This window comes from Parasteatoda tepidariorum, chromosome 8 (assembly GCF_982258835.1).
Source record: "Parasteatoda tepidariorum strain Cologne lab strain chromosome 8, Ptep-v5.0, whole genome shotgun sequence".
Classification (NCBI taxonomy): Eukaryota; Metazoa; Arthropoda; class Arachnida; order Araneae; family Theridiidae; genus Parasteatoda; species Parasteatoda tepidariorum.
In genome coordinates, this window is record NC_141762.1 from 105,518,243 (window position 1) to 105,537,231 (window position 18,989).

General features: G+C 26.0%; 1 long non-coding RNA gene across 6 annotated transcripts in view; it reads right to left on the minus strand.

Annotated features, from left to right (window-relative positions):
* Positions 1 to 642: 642 nt before the first annotated feature.
* Positions 643 to 18,989, minus strand: part of LOC147806624 (uncharacterized) — a 37,038-nt gene continuing 18,691 nt past the window's right edge. For 2 of the 6 annotated variants that reach the window (XR_015436047.1, XR_015436046.1), the window contains exons 7-8: positions 4,866 to 4,983; positions 643 to 955 (exon numbers count right to left, since the gene is read on the minus strand). This is a non-coding gene — a long non-coding RNA (uncharacterized LOC147806624). The remainder of the gene's footprint in view (positions 956 to 4,865; positions 4,984 to 18,989) is intronic. The other 4 variants (XR_015436049.1, XR_015436050.1, XR_015436048.1 and 1 more) reach the window with 3 other exon arrangements.

The window sequence follows — 18,989 nt, forward strand, 5'->3', positions numbered from 1 at the left end:
AATTACTTTCTACAGCTATGCAAGTCTATATTAAGACAGCATTAAATGTTTACTTTAATCTGTACTTTCAATCTCAAGAATCAATAGATTTTTAAAAATGTAATTTCAAATGTGTTGGAATTTAACACACATCAAGAAAGAGAGTAATTTCGTTAACTAAAATTAATTAATGTAGCAATTTATTTGAAATAAATTTTAAAACAAAGATAAGAAAATAATAAAAGTATCAATATTTGAAACACTGTTTTTTAACTTTTAAAATCAATATATATAAAAAAAATTAGTTGATTTAAATCAATAATTTTTTTAAAAAAATCTTTTGATTTATATCATGTTTTAAATCGTTATTTAAATCAAGCTGATTTAAATCAACAAACCCTGATACAAATCAATAAAAAAGGACTATAATAGCAGGGATTACAATAAAAAAAAATTAAATAAAATAACAGGGATAACAATAAAAAAAAAGGATAATGTGGTATAATATACAAATGAAATCAGCTCTAATTTTATAAATCAAGTAAAATGCTACACGCAAATAAAATGACAATAAAAATTTAGAGTTATTTATTCAAAATGCTAAAAACCATAATAATTTTACATAAAAAAAAAATCATTTTTTTAAATGACTTTTTTTTTATTATTTAAAACTTTTAGAGGAAAAAAATCTAGAAAGTTTTAAACAATTTGTTTGCACATAGTTCTAATCTAAAGAACAGCTTTTCCAGTAGTGGCATTCTAAAATTAATAAATGGGCTTTTTTGTCAAATTTTTTGTTAAATAAAACAATTTCTGCAAAACCAATTTGAAATAAGTTTTTCCTAAAATCACTTAGAGATGTAACTGTATTGGTTACCATGAAGGATTGAGCAGGTATCATAGTAGGTATTACTGTTTGAGGATAGCCATAAACTGGAACATTGACCATTCCAACCATTCCTTGCCCAACAGCAGCCTAGAAGGGAAAAAAAATTCCATTCATTCCATTTAGGCTTATCACAAAGAAATTACATTTTGCAAACATTTATAAACTGGTTAATTTAAACCCAGCAGTAAAAGTATGATGGAATTGAGAAACAATGTATGTAGTTATTTAAATAAACAATCTTTATTTTTTTAGATAAAAATTATAATTTAAAATATTATACCAGAATCAGGGTCTGTCAAGACATTTTGTAAAAGGTTCTGTATTTGTAAAATTGAGAAAAAATTACTCTTGATTTGTGAATATAAAATAAGTGCTAAGTCACATTCTTTCAACCACGGTCCTGTTTTGTGAATTTGTGCAAATAGGGTTCCGTTATTGCAAAAAACCTTTTCAAGGAGCTTTTAAATTGTAAATGGACACAAGATTATGTTCAACACTGTAAAATTATAATTAAAAATATTTTAATTTTCAAAAATAAACAGCTATTGCTGCTACTAAATTAGAGATGCAACATACAAATATTTGGTATTTAGCCTATACTACACAACAAAGAATATTCATTTTGGACAAATAATGGAAACAAAATCACTCACATTTTTAATAATTTCAATGAACACATTTTAAATAACATAACTTAGTTATGTATCACTCTTAATGTGTTGCACATTAAGTAAACTTAAACAATTCTTAAATTTACAATAGTTTTTTTTAAAAATTGATATAAGTTAATTTTTATTTACATAATATTTTATCAATAAATTTTATGAATAATATATTGCTCAATTATTTATTTACAAAAAAATATCCTTTAATATCAATGAGAATGTACACACGATGCAAACCAATACAGTTACAAAGAAGTAGATATATTTTCTTTGAATACTACATTTTGAATTTATAATTTTTTTTTTTACTTCGAAGAAGTTAAGGGATCTAATATAAATGAAATGAGATCAAATTTAGCCTTAGAATTAAAGCAGAAAAACATGATTAACAAAACACTCAGCATCAGTCAATTTTTCCTGCCCATTTACAATAATACGCAAACGTCTTCGAGTGTCACTTGTGATGGGTTCGATTAAAAGACAAATTATTTTGTGAAGGGTCCGTTTTTATGAAAAGATATTTGGTGAAGGGTCCATTAACGGACCCAAATTTCTTCTAAACAGACTTTTGAGAATTGAGACAAAATATTCTGACATAATATATTTCAATTTTTGAAATGAACTCTAAGTTTAAATTAATCAGATTCACCAATGTATGATTAGCATGAGTTTCAGCCAGTAGTTTGAAAAACCACATTATTTTTGTAATTCACTGCAACTACACAGAATTTACAACTACAACTTGCTACAAATGCAGTTAACTACAACTATTTTTTTAAAAAATGAACTGACTACAAATTGTAGTGACTACTTCACTACTTTCAGACAAACTTTGCTAGAGAACTTAGTTTACACATATATTCAAAATGGGTGTGAATAAGAAATTGGCTTACATTAAAATACAAGGGAATAATTAAGAAATATTTATTCATGTTCACATGAGCCAGTTTGTTACTCCAAAAAATGTGTTTCGAATTTGATAATATAATCTTAAACTTTTTACACATTTTTCCATGAGAATGGTCCACATATTATAAAAATGGCTTGTTTGTTTTTTCTTAAAAAAATATTTATAGATATTTTTTACAGCAATCAAAACAAAAAAAGGGTGCATAGCCAAATCTTTCAACAAAAAATAAGCACCTTTTAAGTACTTTTTAAGCACTAAAAAAATATTTTTAAGCATACATTAACAAAATGCAAAATTATTTTCAAAGAGTTTACATGATCGTGATAAAATAACTAGTTTTTGACAAAGAACTCTTTTCTTCATTATATTAGCTACCATAAAAAGATCGCGAGATTTTTCGTTCCGAAAAATGAGGGTGGAAAATGAAACCTGGAATTGAGAATATCAAGCAAAATGCAGCAGAGTTGCACATGAGAGTGCTGGAATTTCCAAGAGCTCAGGTCAGTGGACGCACATGCGGTCTCGCAAGTATTTCCTTAAACATGTAAAATGATAGCTGCTTTCATACGCTACTGGACAGACGATAGGTCGAAATGGATTGTGGTTGAATAAAATGTGAAAACGTTGAATAGAACAAGGTGAAAACCACGCTTTTGCAAAATACGTGCCTAAAATCGACATGGTAAAGAAAAAAAATCTCTTTTTCAAAAGCACTTTTTAAAAATACTCAAAGAAAAAAGCACCTTTAAGGGCTTTAAAAAAAATGAAAATCGAGATAAGTACATTTAAGCACATTTTAAAAACGCTACACAACATGAAAAATAAAAGCCATTAAAAAATAAAGATTAAAATAAACACCATTTGCTGAAAAACAATACTTTTTTCTTAGAGCCATTCATATCTCTATATATCATAAACTTTTATTCCTAACTCTATAAATTTTCTTTTTTAAAAATCCCCAATTTGAGAATTTCATTTTAATTCTTTCAAAATTTCAAAAATGAGGACGACGACGAACAAACTAAAGTAGATCCAACACGGAAGACGTTGGAAGTATTATGCGTCCAAATCTTCCATTGCGGTGTCACATCATTATTTTTCAATTTACAACAAATAATATTTTCATTATAATGTAATAAAAGTAATAATAAAGTTCATATTATTTTAAATAATTTTTAACCAAAAATATTTGTTTATATCTGTTCACATTGGAGAAATAAATAACGGAGATTTTACTAGCAACATTTTTTAGGCTATGAGTAAAGTTTTGACACATGATGCATAATTATGTAAGTCAAAAAGTGAAAATTCACATTTAGAAATAATATAAGCACTTACATTTAGTGAAGTAAAAAATATGCATACAAATCTTAATCTAAAGAAATTAAAACCATTATTTATAAATGCTTTAACTATTTCATTTGAACAGCTGACCCAATTCTGGACTTACGATTGCCAATGTTCAACTCTGTATTCTTGTAATTTTGATCCCAATCCAGAAGACGAGGGAGCTCCTGGATCAGTACCCCCAGAGATATTGATTTGTTATGGGAACACGTAGGACTTTGCGACTCGACAGATATAACATGCATCAGTCACCATTCACTACACGGGGAGTTTTCGGTCGGTTTGGGATCAAACCCACAAACTCTAGGACATAGGCCCAGTGCCCCACCAACCAGGCTATCCCGGCCTCTTCTTAAACTATTAACATTCAGCATACTACAGTACTAGCAATAGTATCATCTGTTGAGTAATAAGATAATTATTTTTGCCATCAGTGGATATTTTATCACCAAATTTTTTTTCTTAAATTTCTTGAACAAATACGGAGAAATTTTAGAACATATGGGTTAACAGGAGATCGTAAAATACAGGAGACTTGGCAGGTATGTTTGTTTAATTTTTTAAAGAAGAAATAATTTTTTTTCTTGATTAATTCAAAAATCAAATTGGAAAGATATTAATTGTCCTATGGCATTCTGGTCTCTTGCGTTTTCTCAAAACTAATTTCAGCCCTCCGGAGTTCTGAAGAGAGGTCATATCAATAACTGTTAGAAAATAAAAGAAATAGCTTTTTCTGAGGACAAAAGTGAAAAATGTTTCTGAAATTTGAAGTGCACAAACATCTTAACAAATTGAACAAAATTTTATAAACACTTTTTTTAAAGTCATACAATATGCAAGTTAATGTAACATTACATTTTTACAAGAAACATGCTATAATTATAATTCTTGAAATTGCATTTATTCAAACTCAATTAAACTTGATATAAGCTTTTGTAAGTATAAATTCATGCCTAACAAGTAAGGTAACATAGAGGGCAAAAATACAAGTTTGTTTCATTTTTTTTTAAAATAAAAAATTTTAGCAACCTTGAAAAGATATTAAAATCAATTTTTATAAAAATATTGTTCTTACCACAGGTGGTACATTCTGTGGCACACCAACATAGTTTGACACAGGTGTATTTGGACTCCAGTTCACACCGCCAGTTTCAGAACATATTTTTGGAGAACCCCACTGATGACCACCAGTTCTAAATTTTGAAATAAAATGACAATCTTTAAATATTTTTAATTATAATAACCAAAATATAAGTTTTGGTAAAAGAATTTGCAATTTAATTATCTCCATTAATTATAAATAATTTAATAAAATTTGTACAAAAATATATTTGACATAATATATGCAAGCATTAAGCATAGAAGATTTGGGCATCAGAGGTACACATAAAAAAAAAATTCTGAGAAATTAAAAAACTAATTTTTTTAATTAATTATTTTCTCACCACATTTAAAACAGTTTTAAAGAAAATTCAATTATTTTATTAAAAAAAAAACTAAAGAAATATTTTTAATAAAAAAAAAAAGATTTCAGATCTAAAGAAAGTGGTCTAGTTTACACAAAGTACAGTGATTCTCTTTCAAATTAATACGTTTTCTAAACCTAAACTTAGGATATTTTTAGTTGATTATAGACACCTACACCGATAATTTTGCAGTCTTATTTCGAAAACAAAATAGAGGAAAAAGTTTTCATTAACAAATTTCAAATACAAAATAAAATTGTTTAATATATGGACATAACATGTTACAAGCATAACATTAGAAAACATAAAATATATTGTAAAAAGAAAAAGTTGAAAATCATAAAATGTTACAAACTATTCCTCATTTTAAAAATTATGTATCATCAAACATATTATAATTTAAATTTTTATATATTTTTTTCAGCATCAGATATAAAATATTGCTAGATTTATAATGAAAAATATTTTCAGAATTCTATTTTGACTAGACTTGTCACATTTTTCAGGTTTGGCAACTTTTATGAGCAGGGTGGTCACTCAAATTAGATTTCAAATTTTTCTTATTTTACCAGGTTTTCCAAGCAACTATCTTAAACTTCCAGGTCTGTGTTTCTTTTCTCTTATAAAGTGCAGGATGTGTACAAAAAAAAGTGTCTATATTACAAAATATTTTATTTAAAAACTTATTTTTTTAACATAGCATCTTGAAAAAAATAATTTATTTTGACAATTTTGCAAGATTTATTTATTTATTTTTTAATGTTTTGGTACAACATTAATTTTTAGGAAATTAAGACATGGAGAAAAAATACGTTTAACTTGTAGAATATATTGTTTTTATTGAATACAATTTTTTTAATGTGTTACTTTAACTAGTTTTTGCTCAAAGTGTAACTAGAAAATGGCAAAAAAGAATGACCAATAAGACCTTGGATAGGTATTGTTTAACATATTTTCATTAAGCAAAAAGGAAAACCGTTTCGGGTGATTATATATTAATACATTTTTATAATTATAGTGGCTCCCGAAAGTCTTCGCTCACTTATAACTGTTATTGAAATAGGCAATAAAAATTCATTAATTAAAATGAATATTTCAGACAATAAGATGTAAAACTGCATGGCAGCAAACAAAACGGCTTAAGCAAAACTGCATGGAATATTTTAAAAACAAAGCAAAAGTTTATTTTTAAGATATCAATAATGAAATAGCAACAAAAATTAAATGTTTTCCGATTTCAGAATTAAAATTATCATCTGTTGCTTTAATTTTTTCATTTAATTATTTTTCATTTCATTTTTTATATATTTATTTGCAATTCAGTATCAAATTTGAGACAGCAAAATTATATTTTTTTAAAAATTAAAATTATATTTTAATTTTTGCTTCACCGTAATATTTTCTTTTATCTTTTAAAAACGCCTCATGGTCATAATAAAACAATAGTTGATTATTTGTCATCATAAGAGGTAAATCAGTAATGAATATTGTTAAATTAATATATTATGTCATATTGCAATATGCGATAAAATGCTGTAAATGTGTAATATGCAATAAAATGCTAAAAAGAAGGACTTCATATCAGATTAAAATTATAAAATTTGTGGAAAAATTCATAAATTTACAATTGAGCGTTGAAACAGTTTCTGTAAAATTTTATAAAAAATATTCTGCTCGAATTTGTTCAGACAAAAAAAAACTAGTTACATTTATTTACGAACTTATAAAAGCTATTCTAGATGTGAAAGGAAACTAATATATTACTAATTAGAATATTTACTAATAGGCAGAGATTTTTTTGAAAGTGTACAATGACTTTTGTGCGATAAAGTGATTGTTACTTTTTGATGATTGATTTCTTACAAATTAACTTTTGCTTTGTCTTTAAAATATTCCATGCAGTTTTGATAAGAATAGAATATATTTTTTTATTATTAAATATCCATTCTGAAATATTCATTTTAATAAACGAATAGTCTTATTTCATTTAAAGTCATAAGTGTACCAACATTTTTATGAATCACTGGATTTACATTTCAATATAAAGCTGTATTGTAAACTGTATTTTATCTTAACAGTGCATTTTAAAAAATTAATTGATCATATTTTCTTTAAACCAATATCTCAAGCGAAATTTTTAAACAATGTTTTTTTTTTGAATTAGCATTATTATTTTAAGAGATTCAGTATCCAAAAGTAAACGTCACAAATGTATAATTGTCTAACTTTTTGTTGCTTAATTTATAGAAGAAAAAAGATAAAATTCTTTAAATTTTATTCTTTTTTTTCTTAAATGGAATTAAAATATTTAAAGAATTCCAATCTAAACAATCTTCTTTGTACTAAACACATATGAATAAAAAAAAAATTTTATTTTATGTTTATACATCATTTAATATGTTTCCTATATGTTCCTTAGTCATTGTCAGCTTTTTTAGGAAAAAAGAGGAATAGTTTTGAAACATCATCTCTGGAATGCAAGCAACATTTACGAACTTTCGATATTGTGATAACTATACAATTCGAATTTTTGAATCAAAAAACTAATATTTACCAACACAACCGTAAAATTTGATTTTAATATACAGTTAGTTCTAAAAAAAAACTTTTTTCAAAATAAAAATATACTATAAAAGGTTAAAATGAAATAGAAAAAATTAACATTAATGCAAGAATTGTAACAATTTGTCGACAAACATTGCTGTTAGTGATGGGGGAAATGTGATTGGTTGGTTTGCTGAGAAAAAATAATTTACAGATTTCTTTGAATGGGAGTTCAAAAGCTTTCAGAAAAAGAGTGCAATATAAAATCTATTATTATTAAATTATAACCAACTAATTTTTAGAGAATTTAATAAAGTTAAAGATACAAAAACATTTTGACTCATTTTGTCAAAATAGAAAAAATTACCACTCTCAATTGCAAACAAACTTGAATCATTGTGTGAACAAACCAACGGACAGAATTTAAAAACCGAAGGAAATATCCTAACCCCGTCTTCCACATCCACCATAATCTTTGCCTTTCCTAAATTGCACAGTCCCATAGTCTGCATAGAGATCAAAGGTTTCTACATTTGCTTAGCAACCATGGGAGAATTTTATGTTGTATTCTAGTTTAACAGGGTTATAATGGAGCAAATTTTGATGAAAGCAAAGTAAGTCGATGATATTTTAATTGTTTGGAGACACATTTCCGTCTAAAAAATGTGGGTATAATGGATGAAACAATTTAAATTAAGAAAATTAGCAAATAATTTAAATTAGAGAAATTAAAAAAAATATATAAGAAAAAATTTCCAGCTTTTCTTTAAAATTTCCAAGTTTTTATCCATATTTCCCTGATTTTTCCAGTATAAAAAAAATTCCCTGATAATTCCAGGTTTTCAAGGTTTTCCATGTGGGTGGCCACCCTGTAAATCTCTGAAGGGGTAGGGAATTTTCTCCAGATCCCTGTACATTTGGTACAGCAATGTGACCGACCACAAGCCTCTTGATTCCACAGATTTTAATAGCACATATATCGCATGTACTCGGTGGTGTCGAGGATCGAGCATCGCCCCCGTCAAGGACTAGAATGGCCCTTAAAACCCCTATTAACCGGGAACTAAGTTTAAATGAAAAAATCTTGGTCAAAAAACATAGAAAAAAATTTGTCGCACTAATGTCAAAATATGAAAAAACAAATATTTAATTTCTCTCTTCTTTTTTTGTTCTTAAAGGTGGGTTTCTTTTTTTATGGTTTATGTATTAGCATTGCAAAATTTAGGTCTTACTTTCAATTTTTGAGGAACTTTCTCTTTTCCTTACTTAAATCCTTTTCTTTTTTATTTATATAATCTAAATAATTAAAAACAATTTATTTAACTTCATTAACTATTTAAAACCTTCCAAGCATTGTGTCCCTAGGTAAATTTTACTAAAATTCCCTGTTATGTAACATTATTGCCCGATATGAAAAAAAAAAAAAAGGCTATTCAATGCAAGAAAGCCAAAAACTGACAGTTCGGAAAAATAAACCGAACTAACGCTCTAACTATTTTTAAAAGTGCTTCAATTTCACATACACAAAAACTCACTCATAAATAATATTTTGCAAAGAAATAAAGAATTATCATTACTTGCTCTTATGAAAAAAATTATTTTTCTGACATTACAACAAAACTTACAATTATTATTTATATTTTATGCTATTTTATATTATTTTTTATATTTTATAAATTTATATTATTTTTTACTATGCATGATTTTTATAAATAACGTACTTATTGCAATTAAGATTTCATAATTAAACAATTTCAAGATTACAAATTTAAAGATTCAAAGCCAAATTTAATAAATTTGTAAAAATGTTGTTGTGTGTAAAAACGTCTTTTAATAACAACAAATATTTTAAAACTTCCCACACTAAATTTTATTATGAAAACTAATTATGAGAATAATCTTTTTACCTGTCTTTTGATACATATATTTTTTTTTCATTAATAAATATTATATACATTAAAGAATCAAGATTGATAAATTTTTCAAAATACTTTAATTCTATTTTTATAATTTATGAAGTTTTTGGAAGGAAAAAAAATTAAATCAGTATTTTAAAATAAAGTAAATGTCTCTTTCATGCAGTAAGAACATGGAATTTAAAAGTAGACACATTTCTAAGTAATTATTTCGAAAAAACTTATATAGGGTAAGCGATAATTGCAAAGTAAGAAATTAATAAATAAATGTTAACATAGTTAAGCAAAAATAATCGTTTCTATTTCATGTTGATTGAAGTAGAAAATAATTATTATAATATTAAAATTATATTTTATAAACTCGTATGGTGAGCGATAATTACAATATAAAAAAAATAGTGAATCAATTTTTACATAATAACAAAAAAATAAATTTTTTAATTCATGATCTCTGAATAATAATAATTATAAGTATTCGCATATTAGCATCCCACTCTAGAGTAGGATCGAACCTAGGACGCCGTACCCTTTAGGCGAACGCTGTAACCACTACACCACGACTCTTGTTCTAGACTGAGATAATTTAAATTTAAGTAATGTGTTTCTATGTTATGTTCGCTGCATGTCAAGTTGTAGCAAATTTTTACTTTATTCAGTATTTTGGAAAATTTCTTAATTTTCATCATAGTTTAGTTATATAAGAATTAAAACTCATATTTCCCTTGTCAATTACTGATAATGAGCCGACTCAATAATATCAACAAGCAAATATTTATAACCAGTTTAATGAAACAAAAATAATTATAAGTATTTAAAAATTAAATATGAATTGTAATGAAAATCTGCAATGTACAGTTTATTCGAATTCAAGAGAGACGTAAAAGATTATCTTTCGTGGGCTCTCACAGGTTCACCCTTTTTGTTTGAAACATTTTTAATATTAAATTTACGTTTATAATCCCAAAAAATTTACGTAAATATAACTATGCAACAGAAGGTCAATTTTTCGTTAAAATAACAACTTTAAAAAACGGTCAAAAAATGGGTAAAAAGTGCACGTTAAAAAACATATTTTTAGTATGTATTTTTTATTATATATGATTTTCATATAAGATTTTATTATGAAACAATTTCTAGATTATAAAATTCAAGATTCAAAACAAAATGTAATCATTTTTTTTCTGTGTAAAAACGTTTTTTAATAAGAACAATTATTTTAAAACTTCCTACACTAAATTTTATTACGGAAACTAATTGTGGGAATTCCTTATTATCTGTCTTTTGATACATATGTTTTTGTTTTCTTTCAGTAATGAAGATATATACTACATTAAAGAAACAAGATTGATACATTTTTCAAAATATTTAAATTTTATTTTTGCTATTTATTGAAGTTTTTGTAAAAAAAAAAATTTAAATCATTATTTAAAAATAAATGTTTCTTTCATTGCAGAATGAACATGGAATTTAAAAGTAGACAAATTTCTTAGTAATTATTATAATTATTTTTTAAAAACTCCTTTTTAAATAATATCCTTCTTGGGCACTCACACCCTTTTTTTAGAAAAATTTTTACCATTAAATTTACGTTTATAATCCCAAAAGAATAACGTAAATATAACTATGCAACGAAGCGTTACTTTTTCCTTAATAAAACGTTTTTAAAAAACGGTCAAAAAATGGATAAATGTACACGTTAAGATAACGTATTTTAAGTACATATTTCTAACGAAATATTTAAAGGGAAAATTGATACCGTTAAAATAACGTCATTTTAACGTATACGTTTTAACCAGGGTTTGAAAAAACCTGGGTATTTTAAAATAACCCCAACCCGCCTGGGTTTTATTGAAAAAAAACCGGGGAAAATTGGGTTTTTTCATTTAGTGCTCATAAACTAAAAAAGTTTTACTGTGAAGCGTGCGTGAGTGTTTGAAGTTTTAATGTGAAAATTTTTTTTTTTTTAGTAAAAAGTGTTGTATAAGCTTAAAAATAGAAAAAAATCCAAAAAATTATTTCAATTTTGTTATATGTATTTTATATTAAGTTTAAATAATGCATTATCACTAATACATATTTGAATCTTCTTTATTGTTAAATACATAACGTTTCACAATTTTTAACCCAAGCATTATAAAATATAAATGCAGTAATATAAAAGGAACATTATTTACTAAAATTATTTCAATTTTGTTATATGTATTTTATATTAAGTTTAAATAACGCATTATCACTAATACATATTTGAATCTTCTTTATTGTTAAATACATAACGTTTCACAATTTTTAACCCAAGCATTATAAAATATAAATGCAGTAATATAAAAGGAACAAGTTTATTAATCTTTTTGTTTTCACACACATTTATTTACTATATTTATTAAACATTTATTTATATATATATATATATATATATGTATATGGGCAAATCTCTAGAACCTTTAACTTTTTGATAAAAAAAAATTTTAAAAAAATATATAGACACACTATTTTAAACCTCCAGGATTGTTTGAAAATGTATGAAATATCAGAAAATAATCGTGAACATCGAAAATTTCGATGCCCTTTGAAGTATAAACAAAATATTAAAATTTTTGAATTTTCCTTATTTACCCTTTATTTTTCATCAAAAATTATTAGTATCATAAATTAATTGAAAAATTTTAATATTAAGTTAAATTGTTATAAAATGTATAAAAAGGACTACTTTAATTATTTTTAGTCAAAAAATATTTTCAATTAATAAAACATAGGGAAAAAACTAAGTTCTCATATGTTAAATTCAATTAATTAATCCTGTGGTTACGGTTTGACAGGGTTACGGTCTGGACAACCTAGGGAATAGATCGAAAACTTTACTCAGATGCAACACAATGCGATGCACACAACACAGAAAATAAATTCGGCAATGACAAACGTGTGATCAAAATTTTGATTGATTTTTACATTTACTTTTTAGATCTGCGTCAGGTTACGGTCTTGACATCGTTACTGCTACCTCACCGAATGACAGTTTGGGATAAATTCGATTAATTTATAATTACTGCAAATAAAAATATTCATCTATAATAATGATACATGTTTGTTCTACTTTAAATAAGCTTTTGGAATATCACTAACATAAAATTCGCAGAATTGGATTGTATACCTTTTTTTTTCAATTTTCGATGGTTACGGTTTGGCGTGCCAAAATTTCGCGATAAACTTTAAGTGTTTGCGAACGTCAATATTTACGAAAAATATCATTCAAGGAAATATTATAGTACAGCTGATACACTTAATTATGTTTTCAGTTTTTTTTTTAAACAGAATACATATTGAAAAAAAATAAAAAGTATGTTAAACTCTCTAAGCGACACTCCTGAAAAGTCGTCAAACGTAGGATTGAAGTAAGAAGTGAAGGTCAAAATCAAGTTACCGGCGATCAAAACTGTACGTATTTTAAAGTTAGTAATGCTTAGTTACTCCTGTAATTTTATTAGAATTAATTTTCCCTTATTATGTTATATATTTACAAGAAAAGTTTGAAGACACCATAGGTTAAAGGTTCTAGAGATTTGCCCATATATATATATATATATTTATATATATAACCCAATATAAAATTATAATCAGTAAAAACTAAAATTTCATCTGACTTTTGACTTTAATAAAAAACTGAAATAAATATTTAATGGTCTTCCATGTTTTTATAATAATATTAATAGAAAGTGAAATTAAAATTGCATATAATTATAAAGAGTATCAATTACTTACTCCATTTTTTTTGTCAAATAATTTACCCTAGGAAAATGATTTCATTTTTAGATAAATAATTTTAAAATGTTCTTGTATAGAAAGTTTTAGCTTATTTTTTAAAGCCAGAAAATAAAACTGTTTAAATTTGCTAATGTATCACTTAGTAAAAAAAAAAAAAAAAAAAAGTTTCCTTTGAATTTTTTTAAACATATGAATTAATAATAACCTGTTTATTAATATATAAAGCATGCAACTATAATTGAAAAATTTATCTTTTCAGACTATATTATTAAATTTCTATTTGATTTAATTTCATTAAAATATTACTTTTCAAAAAAACCCACTTAAAGTTTTCAATAGTACCTACTATAAAATTAGATTCGAATTCCTTTTACTTTACAAATATTAGAAACTTAATTATATAAATCCCGCAACTCTATTTGACAAACTCATGCTGTACAATAAATTATATAAAATTAAATGTGCAACAATAAGTTTTAATAAAAATGTTTTTTTAAAAAAACCCACTTATTGTTTCAAGTGGGTTTTTTCAAGGTGGGCCCACCCAATAAAACCTGGGCGGGTTTTTTCAAAGTGGGCCCACTTGGCGAACCCTGGCTTTAACGAATGAAGAAATGTTGAAAATCATCACATGAAATTACGTAATTCAACGTCAATTTCAACGTAATTTTAACGTTTACGTTTTGACGAATAAAGAAATTGTGAAAATCATCATGTGAAATTAACGTAATTTTAACGTAAGCCCAAAACCTTATAACGGACGAACGGATTTTTGACGTTTATTTGCCCTTCATGCTGAATGGGATTTATATATATATGTACATATACATTATGAAAAGTGGTTACTCAAATTCACTGATAGTAATATCGTATTAAAAATATATATATATATTTTTAAATCATGCAGAATTTTGTAGCAATAACCATTGAAAAGGCGATCGAGAAACAAAACAAACTTACAATGGAATCTGAGCAAATTGAGTGCATTAAAAAGTGACGACTCAAATTTGCAATTCAAAATTTTTTAAATATTTTGCTTTTTTTGGGGGGGGGAACAAAAATTCATTGTGTTTAGAAGCCTGAGGTTGTCAAACTAAGTTTTGTTAAAAAAAAACATTGCTAGCAGTACAGAAAAGTTTCTAAATAGTCTCCTGTTCTAGAAAAATAGTTGCTTTTTTAGCCTTTTCAGGCAAAAAGTTGCCATAGTTGTCTCAGACCGAAAATAGTTGCAAATAGTCGCATTTTAGTCTTCTTTTGCAACCCTGTCCACTGTTTGTAAACTACCCTATAATATTTATTGTAACGAATATATGAAAACAAATCAAAATAATTTAGTTAGCCAAGATAAATGCTAATTATAAAAATACCGTGCAACCAATATTTATCGTTTTCAAGCAATTATTAAATTTGGCACTGAGGAGATACAACTGTTTACAGTAAAAAATCATAAAATATTCGAGGGTCAAAATTTTTTGTTACAGGGTGCGTAGCCAGATTTTTCAACGAAAAATAAGCACCTTTTAAGTACTTTTTAAGCAATCAAATATTTTTAATCACATTCCAAAAACAAAAACATAATTAGGATCTGAGCAGTAATAAAAATAAAAAAAATTCTATCGTTTAAAGTTCTTAATTTATAAACATGAAGTCAATAAATTTGGAAACATTTTCAGAAACTTTACATAATGATGATGAAATAACTAGTTTCTGATAAATGCTGCAGAGAAAATTGTGATTGAAAATTGTCATGCAAGCACTTTTTAAAAAACGCTACACACCTTGTGGTTGCTAAGTTTATGTTTTGATGTATGATCTCTGTTTCATAAATCTCATTTAAAATTATTTTCCATAACACCACATGTAAATGATTGAAAAGTTCATATGAAACAAAATTTTGTTACAATGCTCTTATAGCCATAGCCTTGTAATTTTGAACCCATTTCGGAAGACAAGGGATTGGGAGAAATTTGCCTTCGTGGAGGACTTTTTGATGGAGCAAAACCACATTTGCGTTACATGGAAAGGAAAACCACGAGAACGCCCCACGGTTAGGCTGACTGCAAGGAGACTCTAACCCATGATCCGTCTACCACTGAGAATATTTCATCTCAGCACAGCGGTCGGTGCAAGCCGGGACCGGAATTCGTATCGATCAACCATCGGCGGGATCGAACCTCGTTTCACCTCATTGGAAGGCGAACGCTTTATCCCCTGAGCCATCGTCGCTCTGCATTTACACATTGAAAAATTTATAACTAAAAGCATGCGGAATTTTGTAGCAATAACTGCGAAAAAAAGCAATCAAGAAACAACATAGAATTAATGTCATCAAAAAGTGATAACTCAAATGAGCAATTCTAACTTATGGGGTTTTTTTTTTCTTCAGAAAACAAAAATCATTGCATTTAAAAGCTGCGACGGGACGCAGGTTGTGAATCCATACTTTATATAAATCAGGGTGCATAGCCAAATGCTTCAACAAGAAATAAGCACCTTTTAAGTACTTCTTAAGCACTAGAAACAATATTTTTAAGCAATATATATATTAACAAAATGCAAATTAATTTTCAAAGACTTTACATGATCATAATAAAATAACTAGTTTCTGACAAAGAACTCTTTTCTTGATTATATTAGCCATTATAAAAGGATCAGGAGATTTTTCAGTTTGATATCAGAGGGTGGAAAATGAAGCTTGAAATTGTGAATATCTTCAAAATGTAGCAGAGTTGCAAATGAGAGTACAAGAATCTCACCAAACTCAGCCAGTAGACGGATATGCAGACTGGCAAGTATTTCACCAAACATGTATGCAAGTATTTCACCTCAAATGATTGGCGCTTTCATACGCTATGGACTGCATAATTATTAGCTAAAATTAAGAAGCATTTTTACAAGCTCGTAAAAATCATAAATTATGTACTTGAAATGAACAGCAAATGTTAAATAACAGAGAAAACAAATGTTTAAAATTTATTCTCTCTTTTCCTGCCTCTCTAAAGCAAAAAGTATAAACAACAAACAAGTTAATAATTTTTTGTAAATTCTAAGACATACAGAGAACGAATACATTGAAAAATATGTATACAATACTGTTGAAAATTCCATTTATTACTTTTAAAGCAAACTATGCATTTTTTTCTTTTTTTTTTCTTCAAAATTTAAAAATAATTCCAGAACATTATGCTTTACATTTTACAAAGAACCATTTCTGTAACTTCATTATGCAATTGCAATGCATTATACATTTAAAATGCAGAAATATAACTGAAATAGTTATTTTCATAATAATTTTTTTATTAATCCCTTTGGTAATAGGCAAGCAATATTTTTTCAGTTTTTACTTTACTTAACTTTTATATTTAGTATGTAAAAGTAACATGTCGAATATAATAGAAAAATACTTATTTCTGTGCAAAATTAAGTTGTTTCACGGGGAAAGAAGAAGAAAAAATCTTTGTGGGCTGGTTCTTTTCTGAACCCTATAATCTAGTATTATTTTTAGAAGCAGTATTATTTTGCGAGAAACAACAGTCTTCAGGAATATCAGTAAGTCATAACATTAAAATTGCAACAGTTAGATTCTCAGTTTATGATAGAGAAAATTTAATAAGGCACAACATGAAAAACATTCACAGAAAAGAAAATTAAAAGGGAACTTGAAACCAGGAATGAAAAGTTTTAACCACAGTGAAAGAAATAGGTTTCCTCTCACATAAGAGGAAGAAACTTTTTTTTTAATAAAGAAATATCAAGTATGAATTTAAAACAAAACTTTAAGAAATCCATAACTATAATCTAGTTTAAACAATTGTATTATTTCCAAGTCATTTAATAAATCATTTTTAAGTAAGAGAAAAGTCAATATTTAAAAAGGTTAATTATAAAAAAAATTGCTAATTAGATAATTAATTTGCAGTCTATTACTGCAGCAGTATATAAAGTATGATTAAAAAAAAGAAAGAAAATAAAATAAATAAAAAAATATTTCTAAAAAAAAAACATTTAACACTAAATATTTATTGGATCAATTCTTTTTGAAGCATTTTTGATCTTTTATGCTTTTTCACATAATTCAAGAAGTATATTAAAACATTAGCTACATCAGGTCTCTATAAGAGTAATTTGGGTACCTTTTATAACAGTGCCTAAAACACGTAGCAACTAATAATAACACCATTAAAAAATAATCACTGGCATCAATAATATTTTGTTTTATGCTCAACCCATGAAAAAGATAAGCATACTTTATTTTACGTTTTTTTTCTTCAGATTTATTATACAGGTAGGTGTTAAAATTAAGTATCTTAAATTGGACACAATTGAAACAGTCTAAATTAAAAGAAAAACACTTATACCATAATAGTGGTTGTTAAAACACATTATGATTTTCGTAGTTCATTTAAACAAATTTAAGAATCCAAGTATTAAGTAAGTGAACTTGATATAGAACTTAAATAAAAGTTTGTTAAAAAAATTCTTTTTTTTTTAACACAAAACACGTAGCAACTAATAATAACACCATTAAAAAATAATCACTGGCATCAATAATATTTTGTTTTATGCTCAACCCATGAAAAAAGATAAGCATACCCTCCAACTGCTACGGAATTTCCGTAGTTTCAGAAATCTTCTTTTCAGACGGTAGCAAAATTAATGTCTTAATATTTAGAGAAAATTAATTTTAGCGTAACTTGTCCACTATTACTTATAAAAGTGCAGGCCATATGGCTAGATTCTTAAGTTCTGATAAAAATTTCTACTTTAGTTCGCTACCACTAGAAGGAATTATTTTCAAAATCCTCATTAGTTGGAGGGTATGGATAAGCATACTTTATTTTACGTTTTTTTTTTTCTTCAGATTTATTATACAGGTAGGTGTTAAAATTAAGCATCTTAAATTGGACACAATTGAAACAGTCTAAATTAAAAGAAAAACACTTATACCATAATAGTGGTGGTTAAAACACATTATGATTTTCGTAGTTCATTTAAACAAATTTAAGAATCCAAGTATTAAGTAAGTGAACTTGATATAGAACTTAAATAAGAGTTTGTTAAAAAAATTCTTTTTTTTTACGGTAAATTTAGAAAGTAGTTGTTAATTTAAATTCATACAGCATTATAAGTTGATGTAAAAATTTTTATGCTCTAAGGATAATGGAACTAGACACTTATATTTGTTAAAAAAAATTTATATTAATTATTTTAAAAAAGATTTATTACAAATTATTACCTAATAATTATTAAGACAGGAAATATAATTGAAATTTGTTCAATTACAAAATTGCCAAAACAAAGTAAAAACAAATGGTTTCAGATAATTTCAAAGTATTTAGATTAAAATTAAGCATTTTCTTGATTGAAACAGTATTGTCATTAACTTTTCTCTCATCTAGTTTAAAAAGTATAAATTTTAATTACTTTGCTGCATTTGTACTGAAAATTTTATTCAGTTTGTACTTCTATTCAAAATATTAGGGCCATGTTACCATAAATATTATTTAATTAAAG